Raw genomic sequence first — 15,750 nt, forward strand, 5'->3', positions numbered from 1 at the left:
AAGTCAAGCTGGAGATAGTTTTTAGCTCACTCAGCTGCCAAGTTAAGTCTGACAAATGGTGTGTGTGTATAATTAATGCTGTCATCTTTCCCTAGACCAAAGGGCGACCACGGTAACTATGGATTGTAATTGTCATCGTTGTCACATAAAATGTGCTATTATTAAGTTCAGGCTGAATTTTATTGCTTCAAATGCTCATAAATTGAACGGTCAGTCATTTAAATTACGAAGTGAAGAGCTTTGCAGCTTTCTCTGAAGCTACTTTCAAGACAATGTATTTGACTTTAGACCTCCAGAAACTAATTGGGTTTCTTTAAACAGATGTTAAACAGGTTACAACCTGCAAGAGAAAATTCTCTGACAGACGGCCCATTTATGTTTGAAACATTTTAACATTTTAATTTACCAGGTTCAGAGCAAGTGTGGAAAGAAATGTAAATAAAGGTTTGCTGCCGTGGCTGTTTTCAAAGATGTGCTTCTTGCTTTGCAGACAGATGAGCTCGGAATGATAAAAGGCTCGCCTGAAGCCCTGAGGAACTGCGTGTTTAAGTTTATGGGCAAGGCAGGGGTTGCTTAATGAGATGTACAGGGCAGATAGAACTTGAAGACCAAAAGGATTTGGTGATGTTATTATGAGTAGGTTGGCTTCATGATAGCAAATTTGCATTTAATGATGACCAGTTAAGAACCAAGTCATGCCCTTTAATAAGCTGGCAACAGTGTAACTGCAAGTTTTAGAAGCATTGTGAACAAGTTCAAATTTTATGGTGTGATGAATTGTATGAAATTAAGGCGAAAACATGATGAGTGATACAGCATATTGGGCATACATGTAGAGGTTAGATCCAGCCTGCTTTTTTATGCGTCTCATCTAATTCTCCTCCTTACTACAGCCTGCACCACATACGACTTTTGCCCATGTATGTCTCAAGAACCCCAGCATAATTTTTCAGGTAGTCAAAGAGGACCCTCTTCCTTCTCAGTTTTTCACTAGTGGAAAAGACGGTAGGATCCAACCAGGTGTTTTTAATGGTACCTTAGGACTGCCCACACCACCTTTTGTGTGCCCATTAAGTTGAAAGGTGGCTGTTACCTCTTCCATTTCTCCCTAACCTCAGAGGGCACACTGCTGGCCCTCAGCTTACACTTTGCCAGGTGCCCAAGTCCTGTTTTTGCTAGGGGGTATGGATCAAATGTCCTGAACTGCCCGTGGGTGTTCTTTCACACCTCTCTCTCTGGAGTTTACTTCCTGCTTTCTGCAGCTGAGTCATCTGTCTTCTGGGCTTCCTCAGCACTTCTTTCTCCTGCTGCTTATCACCTTGGCTGTCCTTGCTCTCTGGCCATTTTCCAGCCACCCTCTGCTTTGTATAGGGGGGTCCTCCCCATGCTTTAGCTCACTCTCAAAAAAAGCCATTTCTGGTGTTGGCCATTGCACCTCAGGTTGCCAAAAAAGCTTCTCTAATGGCCTTGGCATGTACCTGGAAGGATTGGGAAATTCCTGGATATTTGGGGTGAAGCCTAGGGATGTAGGAGTTTGAGGAGGGGAGGTACCTCAGTGAGGTTTGATGCCATAGGGTCTACCTTCCAAAGCAGCCATTTCTCCAGTGGAACTTCTTAGGAAATCTTCATATCCAACCTGGATGTTTGTAGATCAGGGAGCCATTTGCTACAACAGCATTAAAGCAACGGTCATCTCTAGGCTAGATTACTGTAACTTGCTCTATGAGAGGCTGCCCTTGAGCCTGACCTGGAGATTACAGCCTGCCCTGAGCCTGCCCTGAGCCTGCTCGCGGGAAGGGCAGAATACAAATTTGAAATAAATAAATAAATCAACCCAAGAAAAACAAGTATGCTGCTAAAATATGATGATGCAGATGAGTTGCATTCAATGTATTGATATTGAAAACTGTACTCTGGTTTCTCTTCAAATCACATAAATCTTTCACCTTTTACTAAAGATTTCCGTAGAGAGGATATTGAAAAGATGTTGTTGTTGAAGAGGATTCCTGGCAGATGGTGTAATAAGCATTTTCCCTGGTGCAAGTAGCCTTCCTTTAACACAGAAGGTCCTTTCACCAGTGGAAGAGCAGCTTGTGTTAGTGGAAGGTTTCCTGTGTTGTCATTTCTGGAACATAGTTGGGGGATCCAATCCATAGGGCTGAATTCAAGGATCCTTTCACCTGCTTACGTTGTCAAAATTTATCACCTGCAAATTTCTATTCTCACGGATGTAACTATCACTGGGAGAGCCTATACTTAGTGAAAATGGCAAAGAAAAGACTACCATATTATGGCTGCAAGAACAGTGGTCTGGGTGAAGGAGACCAGAGAGGATGGGAAATGGCCCCGCTATTCCTTCTTTCAAATTGGACAGAACACCAGGAGATCTGTGAACTGATGATTCACCATGCTTTTTGTGGCTAAATGTTGTGAGCCATCTCCTGGTCTTTGACAAACTCTTTTCGGATTGCTGAGTATCTGATACACAGAGACACTTGGAATATTCTGTGGAGACAGAACCACAGGGGTAGCCGCACAGTTTAAGAGGGAAGAGAGAAGCAGAAAACTGAGTTAGACATCTGTTTAGCTTTAATCTGGCAAAGTCAACAGAAGTTCTTCTAAAGCAGTTTTCTGAAGCTAATTCAGATGTTCACAAGATATGGACCACTGAACTCTTACAAATAGCTGAACTCTCCTTTGCTGCGTTTTCTAGACCATTTGAAGAGATAGGACACAATTAAGGAGAGTTGAACATTTGTAAAGTCCATTAATTTCAATGAAAAAAAGTTAAGCACGTTCTTCGTTCTCCTATTACAATAAACAAATTTTAAATATGAATAACTCTGGCTGGGTTGCATCTAGTGGTATTCTAATTATTTTCTCATGTTATTCTTGTTGGCTGAGAAACTGCAATTCTAAGCAGTTATACCCTTCTAAATCCATTGACTTGAAAAGACTATTGATGAAGGTTAGGGGAGAAAGTGCCAAAGCAGAATTACATCTGAACATCAGGAAGCAAAAAAGTAATGACTACTGAGGAATTACACAATTTTAAGGTTGACAATGAAGGCACTGAAATTGTTAATGATTTTCTATTCTTCAGCTCACTGAACAACCAAAAGGAAGACAACAACCAGGAAACCTGAAGGAGATTAGCAGTGCAATCTTAAAAATATTTACTCCAGTTTGAGTACATTGAAATAAATAGGCTTAGACTGGAGTAACTTTTCTTAGCATTGCATTGTGAGTCTTGGAAGGACAGCCATGAAGGAACCAGAAAAGTGCCTTAAGGATAATGATGTTTCACTGTGGCCCAAGATCAAGATAATTCATACTATGGTATTCGCCATCACTATGTATGGATGTGAAAGTTGGACAATGGACAAAGTTAACAGGAAGAAAGTTGATTCATTTCAAATGTGGAGTTAGAAGAGAGTTTTACAGATACCATGGACAGCCAAAAAAGACAAATAAGTGGTTTCTAGAACAAATGAAGCCTGAATTCTCCCTAGAAGCTAAAATGATGAACCTGAGGCTATCTTACTTTGGTCACATAAAAAAACCAACACTGACTGGAAAAGACAATAATGCTAGGAAAGGTGGAAGGAAGACCCAAAAGGAGATGGCTTGACTCAATAAAGGAATCCACAGCCTGGGGTTTGCAAGATCTGAGCAAGGTTGTTAATGATAGGATATTTTAGGCTTTATATTGTGCCATCATCAGTGGAAAGTTAAGATCTTCCAATTTCCCAGTAAGAAGAAAAACAAAAAATAGTCTACAATTCCCATCTGAATAGGAGTGGGTAGGAGGCATTTTTGCCCTGCCTCTGTTTAGAGATGTAATTCAAGGATCTATGGAGCAGGAACCATGCTCTTATGTATGTATGTATGTATGTATGTATGTATGTATGTATGTATGTATGTATGTATGTATGTATGTATGTATGTATGTATGTATGTATGTATGTATTCCACCTTTCTCACTGAGACTCAAGGTGGATTACATAGTGTGAGATTAGTACCATTAGTGGCAAGGACAAGGGCAGGCATTTCCATACAGTGTCAAGAACATTTCCATAAACAATGTTTCTTGTTCTTGTATGTTACAGCCAAGTAGAGGTGGGAGATAAACCATAGTGGCCTTTGCTTCCCTACAGCAAGCAGTTACCATGACATTAGCACCCCCTCCCACTGAGAATGTGGAACTAGGTCTGAGCAGAAATGTTGGAGACTCGTTCTGAAATTGGATTACAGAAGGGTCTTTACTTTCCTCCCAATGCTGGCTGGTTTAGGCCATAACTTCGCTTGGCATTAGGAACAGCATAGGTTTGGACTAGAACCATAAGGTAAATTGATGAGGGCTGTTTGGTATCCAAGGATGAAGGGAGGTTTACCCAAGTCAACCTTTCAAAGCTTACTGGCTAGAGGGATCTGGTGAGGAGATTCTTAGAGGGTTGCAAAGCAACCCTAATTCTGACGGCTATGATGTTGAGATCAGACCCTTCTGGTCCCATATTTTGCTGTGTGCTATAAAAAATGAAACATAGCAATATTTCAGTGCTGAGGTCTGAGCCAAGGTGCATTTTATCTATTTCTGGTAGCCAAGAAGGCTACAGTGAAGCATGATAACCAGTTATCATCATCATCATCATCATCATCACCATCATCATCTCAGAAAAGGGAAGAGAACAGATCAGTCATTAATAAAACTCTAATTTATCAACTTGAGTCTTACATCTTTATTCCATGATGAACATTTAACTATCTTATATAACTATCTTATATTAATTTACCTTTACATACTTACATACTTACTTAATTTACCTTTACTTGCTTACTTACTTACTTACGTACTACAGTGTAAGACATCCAATGAACAATGCAACAGTACAACATTAAAAGACAACGTGGCCTGCAAACTGCCTAAGGCAAGGTAGGCTAGAAACAATGTAGTAAGTAGAATTACAAGGGTAGAAGACAATGCAGTAAAAACAGGATAATACTCATAATAATCTTTGCAGTACAGTACAATTTAATGCTCATATAATATTCCTTCCTGTCCTTCCCCTTTCTCCCCATATTGTTTTGATTGTTCTTCCCTAGAATTGGTTCATAGACTGGGTAAGGCTGGATCTGTGCATGCAATGTAATGAGGTGGAAATAAAGCCATAGAGTTATGATGATGATAAAATGAGTTGTGCCACTTCTGCAAGAGGGAATCACATTGTTGAATGTTTCCCTACACTTAAAAATCCATTGCAAGTAGAAGACTACTTCTCTACTGAATATTTATTTATTTAAACATGTATATGCTTACCTTTCTGCTGAGCATCTCTGAACCCAGGCAGTAATGGAACATTTCTTCCTGTTATGTTGGTTCCCCTCTTTCCAGGTAGTTTTCAGGTAGGGGAGCATTCACAAATGGTATTCCACCTTCTCCACTCTGAAGTTGTACAGTACATTCTACCATTTCACATTTATACCCTTTAATTCTGTTGTATCTGTAGACCAAGTGCCTTTGGAAGTACAGCTTCATGCCCTGCTGGGTAAAATCCTCAAAGCTTAGAATTAATTTCTCATTTTTTCATATTCTAAGGTTAATTTCTTATTGATCGTGGGATCAAAGGAGTGGAAATATGACAACCAAGTACTTTGATTGCCCTCTAACTTGTCCACTAATTGAAGCTTCAGGTGCTCCCCACCGCCTAAGATTAGGTTCTTCTCAGTCGTGGCACCGAAACTCTAGAATTCTCACCCCAAGGAGACTCATCGGTCCCCATCTATTGGCATATTCTGCCAGCAAGTGGAGACATTTTTGTTTCATTTGGTAATCCCTCAGTGATCCCTGGTTCCTGATCAATGTTTTGTTGTTTTTATGGTTTTGTATGGGTATTTTACCTCGTGTCTTAATAATGTGTTTTTGTTGGATTTAATTGGTAAGGTTGTTTGGCCCAGCCTGGTGGAAGACTGGCGGCGGCGGGGGGGGGGCAGAGACGTGGGGATGGCTTTCAGTTATGGGATGATGTTACTTCTGGGAAAACCCCATAAGTGATATGTTTTTACAGGAATCAGCAGAAGAGATGCCAGTCCTTTCTAGGTATTGCTGAATACTCTATTAGAGCTTCTGACAATTCCTAGAGAGGCATGGTGCTACTTCTGATTTTCCCTGGAAGTGACATCATATCACAGGCCTGATGGCCATTTTTTAACTTTTCTCTCTCTGCTATTCTGAACAGCAATAGGACCTGAAAACTGAAGGCAGGGACTTCCCCGCCCCCCAAGAGGGACTTGCAACTAGACATGGGCACGAACCAAAAAAATTTAATGAACCAGCAGTTCACGGTTTGGTGCCGACAACGATCCTGAAGTCGTGAACCGCAACGATCATTTTCTGTTGCCGAACCGGTTCACATTTCACAGTTCATGGGGCGCGGAATGGCCCCTGTAGCACTTAGAGAGCCCATATTCCCGGGGAGTCTTTTGCAGGCTCTCCTACAGCCATCACCCAAGTTTGGACAGGATTGCAAAAGGGATCTTGGAGTTATACCCTCTCCAATCCAAGGCCCCCAGGAAACTCCCACAAAAATCCAAGCTCAATTATACTCTCAGTCTCTCTTCCCAAAGGCTAGCAAGTGGCAAGCAAGAGCTCTGTCTCACTACACTGCCCGCTGAAAGTGAAACCCAGCCTGGGAGCGCACGGCTCTTTATAAGCACAGGTCCCATTGAGCAATGCAGGAGGTCTGTGTTTGGCCATCAGAGCTGCCTATCAGGGTTTGCAGGGTTGAGATTGGCATACCCATGGCTACAGAACACCCCCTTCCCCCTCCCTCCCCTGGGTGTCTTCTCTCAACTTGTAACCGCTTTGCAGCTCCGTGGTTGGAAGGAAGACCTGCCAATCAAGGTAAGCTGGGCTTCCATTTGGGTTTCCAGGGTGACAGAAGGAGCACAGACAGAGTTCAGGCATTCCCCTGGCTCCGTTGCCAGGGGAATTGATTGCTGGCACCTGAGTGTCTGGCTTTCTGAACTGCGGCCGAACACACCGAACCAGGCCTCTTCCAAACGCTGGGTCATTGGCCATGGACAATCACAAACCGCCGGATCGTGATCGCGCAATCGCCAATTTCGTGGTTTTTTGAAGTTTGTAATGCAGTTCGTGCCCATCTCTACTTGCAACCCTAACAATTCGATATTGCCAACTCTAAAAGTCATCCAGCTTCCCCATTATCAGATCTGACAGTAAATATCTAACACAGTGATAGATTTCCTGAACATCACTTTCCTCTGATAATTATTGTAAAAGTTCAGAATCTAATTGGGAGGTTTATTTTCAGTTTTCTACCTGCAGTTTGTTTGAGTTTCCTGCAAAAGGGATGTGGGGGAGGCACGTCTCCCAGTCAATCTGATCCTGGGGAGAGATTAGCAGAGCTGCCCTTGCCCAATCAGCCTAGCTTGTGCAGCAGTTTTCCGCTCTCTGGCCCTCCTGTGTTGTTGGCTGCATAAAAGCCTTGAGTTACTTTAGAGGCCTCTGCCTGGGCCTTGGCTAGAGTACGCAGCCTTGGCCTGAACCTTGGACTCCTACTGGATCTTCATACGGTCTACAGGCTGGTTTGTTCCGATTATTAGTAGAAAAGACTAGGTTTTCCTTTTTTTCTTGGGGGATAGTTACATTGGGGGCATAATTGTATTTTCTGGTGTGCTGGGAAGGGAAAGTTGCTTTGTTGTTGTTAATTCATTATTCTTATTTTAACTGTTTTTTAAAGTTAAAAATAACTGCTTTGAAAATCATATTTCTTTACATAGGGAAAAGGATGGCTGGCGGGACCCTCTTCAGGGAGCACTAAAATCATAGCCTTTTATCCAATTCACTGAAAACTTTGGGGGTCTTTAGTAAAAAGGAGGACTCAGTTTTCTGAAATTTTAAGAAAACGTGTTGAAAAGAACAGCTGCTCTACAAAAGCTGTCATTTCCTCCCATTTCCCCTATAGGAAGTAATGGACAGTCATCTGATCCAACATTAATGAAAATGGAAATGTTCCCCAATGTGATTTTCCAATACAATAAACACTCCTGACATTTAATGAAAATTATGATCCTGTCCTTTCTGAAATTACAATACAGAATTTAAATGATAATTTTTCAAGGGCACGCCCCTATGGCTCACAGTTCGCGCTCAGGGTTTCTTTGTGATGCCTGTATAATAGTGCCCTCCATAGAAAGTAGCAGAGGTTCTCTGGCACTGAATATTCTTCATTTAGAGATAGTAGTGATGACAATATTTATTTGTTTGGCCGTAGATCTTAAAAATGTATAGAACTTCATAAATTGCATATTGAGATGCTAAACACCCACACTCAGCCTTTAGTGGTCTTCAGCCCACGGATCAGGAGTCTTGGATGGGTTGGGGATCCCCACCTGCTCAGTCCATGAGCTCCTACAGAATTGCTGTTTTGGTTCCCGCTGTCTGAATGGACTTGTTACTAGTATGCAAGAACACCATGTGCCCTTCCTTATACGTACAGTGAGAGGAGTGCTAGGAGAGTGAGGTGTGGCTACTCATAGTACAGAGAGGATTAGTTTTAGCACAAGCAGTTCCAGAGGACCCCCCCCCCAATATTCTCCCCCTTTTTTTTCTTCCCTGGCCTGGCCACCCTCGTCCAATTGGTCATGCAACGCTTACAGCATGAAGACATCGCCCCTCTCTGTGAGGTCATTATTCTGATCTGCTTGTTCTGGCCATGTGACTCTGTTATCACATGGCCAAGAATTTCCACACCATATGATTGCTCCCAAAGAAAGAGTGTGGGTAAAACCTTTGAACTTCTTTCCAATATAAAAAGCTTTGCAAGGAAAAGCAAGATCATGTAAAGATTTAATACATCTCAAAGCAAACACAATTCTGGTTGATACACGACCTTTTTATTTTGCTGCCTCAAAATGTCTCCCTCCTGCTACTGCCATTCATTACTTTCTTCCTTGGGGAAATATGCAAAGATGCGCGGTTATACTCTGGCCTGCCCCCATTGGAGGGTTTTCGTTTCAATCCTATCAGCTTCTATTCTCACCAATCATTTTTCTTTTGTTCTCAGTGGCTGTTGTATCCAGTAATTCACTTGAGCTATGATGTCTAGGGAAGACAAAGAGGGCTGTGGTTAGGAATGGGGAGGGAGAAATTCTTTGCTGCTTGATTTTCTTTCAAACACTCTTTGTGAGAAAAATTGATTTCAAGCCTACAGACAATTAAACACATTGACCGCAGTGTGTTTATCACTATCAAAACTAATTAATCCATACGACAATACAATTTGTTTTTTCCCAGATGGAAAACACCCCTAAGAATATCAGCTGACCTTCATTATTGCTTTGTGTTTCACAGCTGTACGTACATAATACATTTTTGTTAAAAAAATCCATGATAATCGTGCATAACTGTCTGTAATTGGTTACTATTCCATTAAGGACCATTTTACAACAACTCATCTCATTGCTCAGTAAGAAGAGTGGTTAGGAATTTTCTGCAAAATAAAACTATATAGGAATTAATGTCCAGCTGCTACCCGATTTGTTTTGCTTTACCTGGAAACAGCAAATTTGTGATGGTTTCTATCGAAGAGAGAGATAATTTGAGTAACAGCAGCGGACTTCTCTTATTACTACATTTGTATCCTGCCACTACTTCAGGGAGCTCAGAGCGGTGTCCACATCTTGGTTTCCCCTTTTAACATTGCAAGCAACAATCCTTTGAGGAGGTCATACTGAGGAAAAGTGACTGGCTCAAGGTCACACAGTGAGCTTCATGAGGGATTTGACCTTTGTAAGGGATCTGAGATCTTAAAGAGTTGTTCCCAGTGAGAGTAGGGAATACTGGGCCAGTGGTTTGACTTCGTATAAAGTAGCTTCATATGTTCATAAGACATCCAAACATTTCTACATCTAGAAGGAAGCACCATAGTTGGCACAAACCTGAGCCAGTGTATATCTAGGAGGCACAAAACTCCAACTGCACATGTGATAAAAGTCCTTGTGTTATTCCCCTACAAACAAGAGGATGTTGCAGGCACCTTCCCATCAGCCTTAATACTCCCATTTCAGTTCCCTTTGTTATTATTTTTTAAATATCATTTTGTTGCATATCCCTAGTTATCCTGGCTTTTCTTGTTTTTTCTCAGCTCTGTTTGAAACCTGTCTTCCTCCTTTCTTTTTATCTGAAATGCTCATCCCATTTCTCATTGCTCCTCTCACTTCAACTTTTACTTTTGGTACACAATGGGTGGTTTACATGTATTAAAATTGGCATGCTAGTGATACATTGAAACAATGATATACAATGCATGTGTCAAACAAACCAGCTTATCAGAATGTCAAGAATAAGCAGCCTCCATAAGTTATTAAAAAAAAAAAAGAATAAGCAGCCAATCCTCCCCTCGCTGCCACCTAAAACATTCCTCCTAAGAGCACACCCAAGCACTTTGCCTGGATGCTACTTTCAAACTATGTGTGCTTTGTGTGCGAGGTTCCTTTTCAACATACAATCTAAAGAGAACGGTGAAACTGTGGGGATATGTGGGGTCTCCTGAGAGAAAGGGGAACCACTGACTTGCTATCAGTGGCCGTCGTCACACGGTCCCTTATTTCGCCAGTTTTGCACTACAAATCGTATCCTCTGTTATCGCTATCATAATGGATTCCCCCATTGTCTGTCGAGTGCTTCCACTTTGAGTCGATCTCATTAAAAGGGAAAGGTGCAATTTGACAGTCAGTCAAAGTACTTCCTTAAAGGGGGCAAAAAATCCTGCCCCCCCTTGTTTGTAAAAAAAAAATGCGCCATATCAGACAGCAGCTCGTCCTGGCGAGGCTAAGCATGTGGTGGTCAGTTTCACAACTACGCCTGATCTGATCGGCAGACTTTGGGATGCGCACAAAACGGCAGCCCTTCCTCGACAATGGCCAAGGTCTGCTCAAGCGCCCCTCCGAGCCCTCTCAGGAGGAGAACCTCCTCCCTTAACTGGGGCACCTACGTAGCCAGAGGCGGAGGGGCTGCTCGCCAGGGTGCTTTGGCTGCAGGAGCAGAGGCACACAGAGCCGGGAAAAGGGTGCCTGCCGGGGCCTTGGGGCTTCGGCCACCCAACTTCTTCAGCTCAGCTGCAGCCCGTTCCCAGCTGTCCCTTTCGCTTTCCCAGCCCTGCGCCAAGGAGGAAGTGGCTTCCAAAGCTCCCTGCAAGAAGCGCCGGGGAAGGTGGGTGAGCGAGACAGCCGCCCTTGGGCATGGTTACTTGGCAATAAAATGGTAGAGGAAATGTCAATCAGGATAAACTGCTTCCATTGTTCTTGCATGGCAGAATATCGCTATAGCGCGATACGGCTTACTTAAAAAAAATACTTTGAGGCTGAATTGCACATCGCGCTGGGGCTTGTGGGAGTGTGAGGTGGGAGAATCAGCATTAGGAGGAACAGATGATCAGGGAAGTGAGCGCTTTGGCGTTGCGAAGTGTTCACAGTCAATCCAGGTCATTCACATGGAAGTGGATGAGGAAGACATAAAGAGTCACAAAGCATGATTTGGGGAGAATGGCGAAATCGAAACAGAACCGGAATAAGGTGAGCATTCAGCAGTAGATGGTGCTAGTTTGGCACTAAATTTATGTCCATGTGATGACGGCCAGTGTGTGGTGAGGTGAAGATTCAGAGTGCTTCTCATCACCCATGCTCCCTGTCCTGCCTCCAGAAGGACGCTCAGCACGCTCTCCAGAGAAATCACAGAAACCAATGATAGGGACACCCACCAGCAATGGCCCAGCACGGTAACTGGTGTATTCAAAAGTTCATGATCAACCATTCATAAAACCGAATGCAGCTACAAAAGCATTTTTTGCGTTAAAGATGATTTACGGGTGGTTAGGTGTTTCTGAAGCCAAATTTACCTTAGTATTTACCCAGGGCTTTCTTTTTGTGATAGCACTACTGAGTACCAGCACTTTTGGAGGGGGGCAGCTCTACCAAATTCTGAGTGGGGAATTGGTGGAAATCAATGCAACCTTTTCAGCCAATGAAAACAACTAGTCAAATGCAGGAAACCATCTAACCAAAGACCAGGCATGTACACAATGAACAATTCACCGGTGGGCTTTGGGGGCTGTAACTGATTAAGCAATATAGTGCATGCCCAAATGGATTTTGTTCTATAGATCGCACAACTGCAACAGTGCATATGCACAATCCCCTCTCTGGAAAAAACTGAGTAGCCTGTAAAGGAAAGTAGGACACACAGAGAGAAGGTCCACACAACAACCCGCAGTATGGACTGACTGTCCCAAATATTCTGTGATCAGAGGCTCCTTAAACGTGAGGAAAACTCCAGTCAATGCTGGTGTCTGGAAGATGCTGTAATGTGTAGATGGAGCCTAAATTGGTTTCAATTATCCTGTAAAGCATGGGCAGATTGAAAAATTCAGGACATGTGAACACACCTGAAACTGAGCCAGACCATGGGTCTTTTAATGGCAGCATCACCTACTATCTGATCCTTTCCGATTAGAGACACCAGGGACTGTATCTAGACACTTCGGCATGCAAACCAGGTGCTCTGCCAAAGCAGACGTTCTAGCCACAGCTGTTCACCTAAGGCGAGCTTTAGGTTTCCCCCTCCAACAGTGACTGAATGTGCAACTAGAGAAGGTGCTGGAGATCCGCCTGCAAACGTATCTTTAATTTCTTTAAAAGCAGCCACTCTGAGGGTGTGTTGGATCAGGGCTGAGAGAACCCCACTGCCATGCAATTATCTCTGGTAGAAAAATGTAATAAGCAAGCCACCTTTCCCCCTATCAGAGCTCATAGCTCAGAAAGCCAACTGCTCTTGAGGAAATGATATATGGGGAAAGAGTTAACTCTGCCTGTCACTATGCCATGTTTGTGAGCCAAACCATAGACCTCAACTGCTTTAAAAATATTACAGACATCTGGGTAGACAGTTTGGATCGCCATTGTGTATCTGAACTCTCTGATGCACCCTAAGAACTTCTCAAGCAGGACTTGTTGGTAATCTCTGTTGTTTGTTCTAGTCATCCAGTATTCAATACTGCCTTACATGGAAGCTTAGTTTTAGCTCTTTGATAATATTTCTAGCGAGCATGCTGTGCTGTGAAACTTCCCATGCCACTCATCCAGTTTCTATTAAGCCAGTGTGACCCCTCGGTTTTGGGAGGCGTTGCCATGATTGAAGAAGGCTCAAGCAAACCAATGCAGAATTAACTACCAGTATTCCTGCAATTGGAAGGTAACCGGGTCTGGGTGGTCTCTTTTACTGCTGTCATATGGACTGAGACAAGACGATAGACAGAAGCTCTTAGTTTCCCTGTTTTGAGTTTGCTCAATCACAATTTTGACATCTTTTCAGAGAAAATTGTTGTTTTTACCCTTTCAATGTCAAAATTAAACTTCTGCCACTAAAAGGTGTGTTCCTGGGTCCTTCCAGCCCAAATCTATATTCAGCGTTTCATTCCTTACGATTCCCCCGACTGAGCTGTCTTTTCGTTTTGGCTCTGCTATGAAGTGGCTCAGAGACCACCCACAGAGTCTGCTGGGTTTGAGTTGCTCAGCAATTAAGCTGATAGCCACTCTCAGCATGAGAGAACAGCAGGGAAAATAACAGTAGAAAGATCCCACTACTTCTACCCAAAAAAGAAAAAAAAATACTCTCTTCTGTACGTTTAATAAGGGTATGTTTGCACCAGATCCCATCTGTTGCTGATTTTACTGAATGTTGTTCTGGTTGATCCCCAGTATCTGTTCAAGATATTTTGTGACGAATCCACACTGGGGCCCACCCCTTGGATGGTACACATTACAAGAATTTTGTTCCAGCGTCTTCTGCACCATTGCACTGATAGGGGGTGGCTTCATTGGCACATTTGTGTTAAATACATCATTGGTGCCAGTAATTCCTTTGGGTTTTAGTGAGTTTGTCTGCTCTTTTTCCTGCAGGGGTGTCGCCACTGCTTCTTTTCCTTGCTATTGCTGCTTACTTGCTCACACATCTTTTTCTTCTGCCCCAGACAGAGCCAGTCAGTAGCAACAACAGCAGGGAGAAAAACTGGCAGCTGCTGCCACCTATCTGCTTGCCAAATATCTTCCAGGCAAACAAGTGGGTAGCAGCCAAAATAAGTAGCAGCTGCTGCTGCTGGAGGTAGCAATATTAATGGGAGGGAGATGAAGACACAATATGAGGAAGGAGTAGTCTAAGAATGCCTTGATTCTTGCTCCTGCATTAAATCTGGAGTAACCATTGTTTGCCCATTGTTTGCCGGTTTTTCCTGTTTTGCTCTTTGTTCATGTATAGAAGATAATATACCCTGACCTGGATAGCTCAGGGAAGCCTAACCTCTGAAGCTAAGCAGGGTAGGCTTTGGTTAGTAATTGGAGACCTCCAAAGAAGGTCTGCAGGACTGCAGAGGCAAGGCAATAGCAAACTGCCTCTGTAGATCTCTTGCCTTGAAAATCCCAGCAGGGGATGCCATAAGTCAGCTATGACTTGAAGGCACTTTCCACCACCTGCAAGTAATATACATAATAATATAAATGATATAAAAAGTAGTCAAGGAGGTTAGGAACAAAAAAGATGAGGAATGATAAATCTGGGATTTTAGCTTCCCTTTTCAGTGGTTCAATGTTCCTCATGCTGTCTGTCATGGGAAAAGTGAAACATTTGCCAACACCGCTTATGACCTGAGATGAGTCCTGATGTCAGTGTTGCAATCTGAGACTCCAGGCAGAATGAGGTTCTGAATGCATCAGCTGTGACCAGTGTTCCTGGGACCAATCAAGATATAGGCTTAAGAATTCGGTTGTGATACCATCACTGAAGTTCTTTCTCCTTTGGGTCAGAGTGCAAGACGGGGGTGGAGTGGCCATTTAACTTACCAGGAAAGTTTCCCATGAGCTGCTGTCAGCCAGGAGGAAGCAGAGCCAAGCTGCAGCAACTCTGCCAAGGCCTCAAGGGCTGCTTGGCTCAACCCCTTCATTGACGATGGTAATTGATGCCAGTTCACTAATTGTCCCCTCCTGCCTTGCTGCCCATTTGATGGAGGAGGCAATAGGTGAATCAGTGCTCATTATTGGCGCCATGAGGGCTGGTTCATTTGATTTGCTCTAGGGCCATTTTCACTTTATAGTCCAGGCCTGATACAAGCTTAAGCAGCACGTCATGCTTGCCCGAAAGAGAGACAAGTCTCATAACTCTATAGTACTTCTCTGTCTTGGATATGGTGTCTGAGCCTGAAAAGAATCCCCTCTCCTTTTTCTCTTCATTAGCTCACCAGTGTGCTAGTATTGCTGTTGTGGCACACCAGAGAAAAGCATCTCTCCTCTTCCTTTCCTCCATCACTCCTCCCTTACTCTGGACTCTTTTGATGCTGTGCTAAGCAGTGTTGGAGAGGGAATTGAGGGGGAATGGAGGGAGAATGCAAGACGGTACAGACAGTCAGGAAGACTCATTTTTCTTCTTAGCTGGCCAGTGAGCTAGACGTTATATGCTTATACAACAACAGTCCATTAGAGGTGTTACCTGAATTGGTCTCCTTACAATAAGAGAATTGTGTGTGCGTGTGTGTGGGGGAATTAGCGGCAAGGAAGATGGCTATGCGAGAGGCGATAACTACAGGATCTTTTTCATCAATTTTTATGGGGTCCCTTTCAAGATAGCAAACGAGACTGGTGCTTTAAATTCAAAGAGCAAACTTTTATTGAAGAGGAAAAACA

The 15,750-nt window shown here is 43.1% G+C and overlaps 1 pseudogene; it reads left to right on the top strand.

Annotated features, from left to right (window-relative positions):
• The first annotated feature begins 1,908 nt into the window (after window positions 1-1,908).
• LOC129338095 (U5 spliceosomal RNA) lies at window positions 1,909-2,031 on the top strand (annotated as a pseudogene).
• Window positions 2,032-15,750: the final 13,719 nt, after the last annotated feature.

Source organism: Eublepharis macularius, chromosome 11 (genome assembly GCF_028583425.1).
Source record: "Eublepharis macularius isolate TG4126 chromosome 11, MPM_Emac_v1.0, whole genome shotgun sequence".
NCBI lineage: Eukaryota > Metazoa > Chordata > Lepidosauria > Squamata > Eublepharidae > Eublepharis > Eublepharis macularius.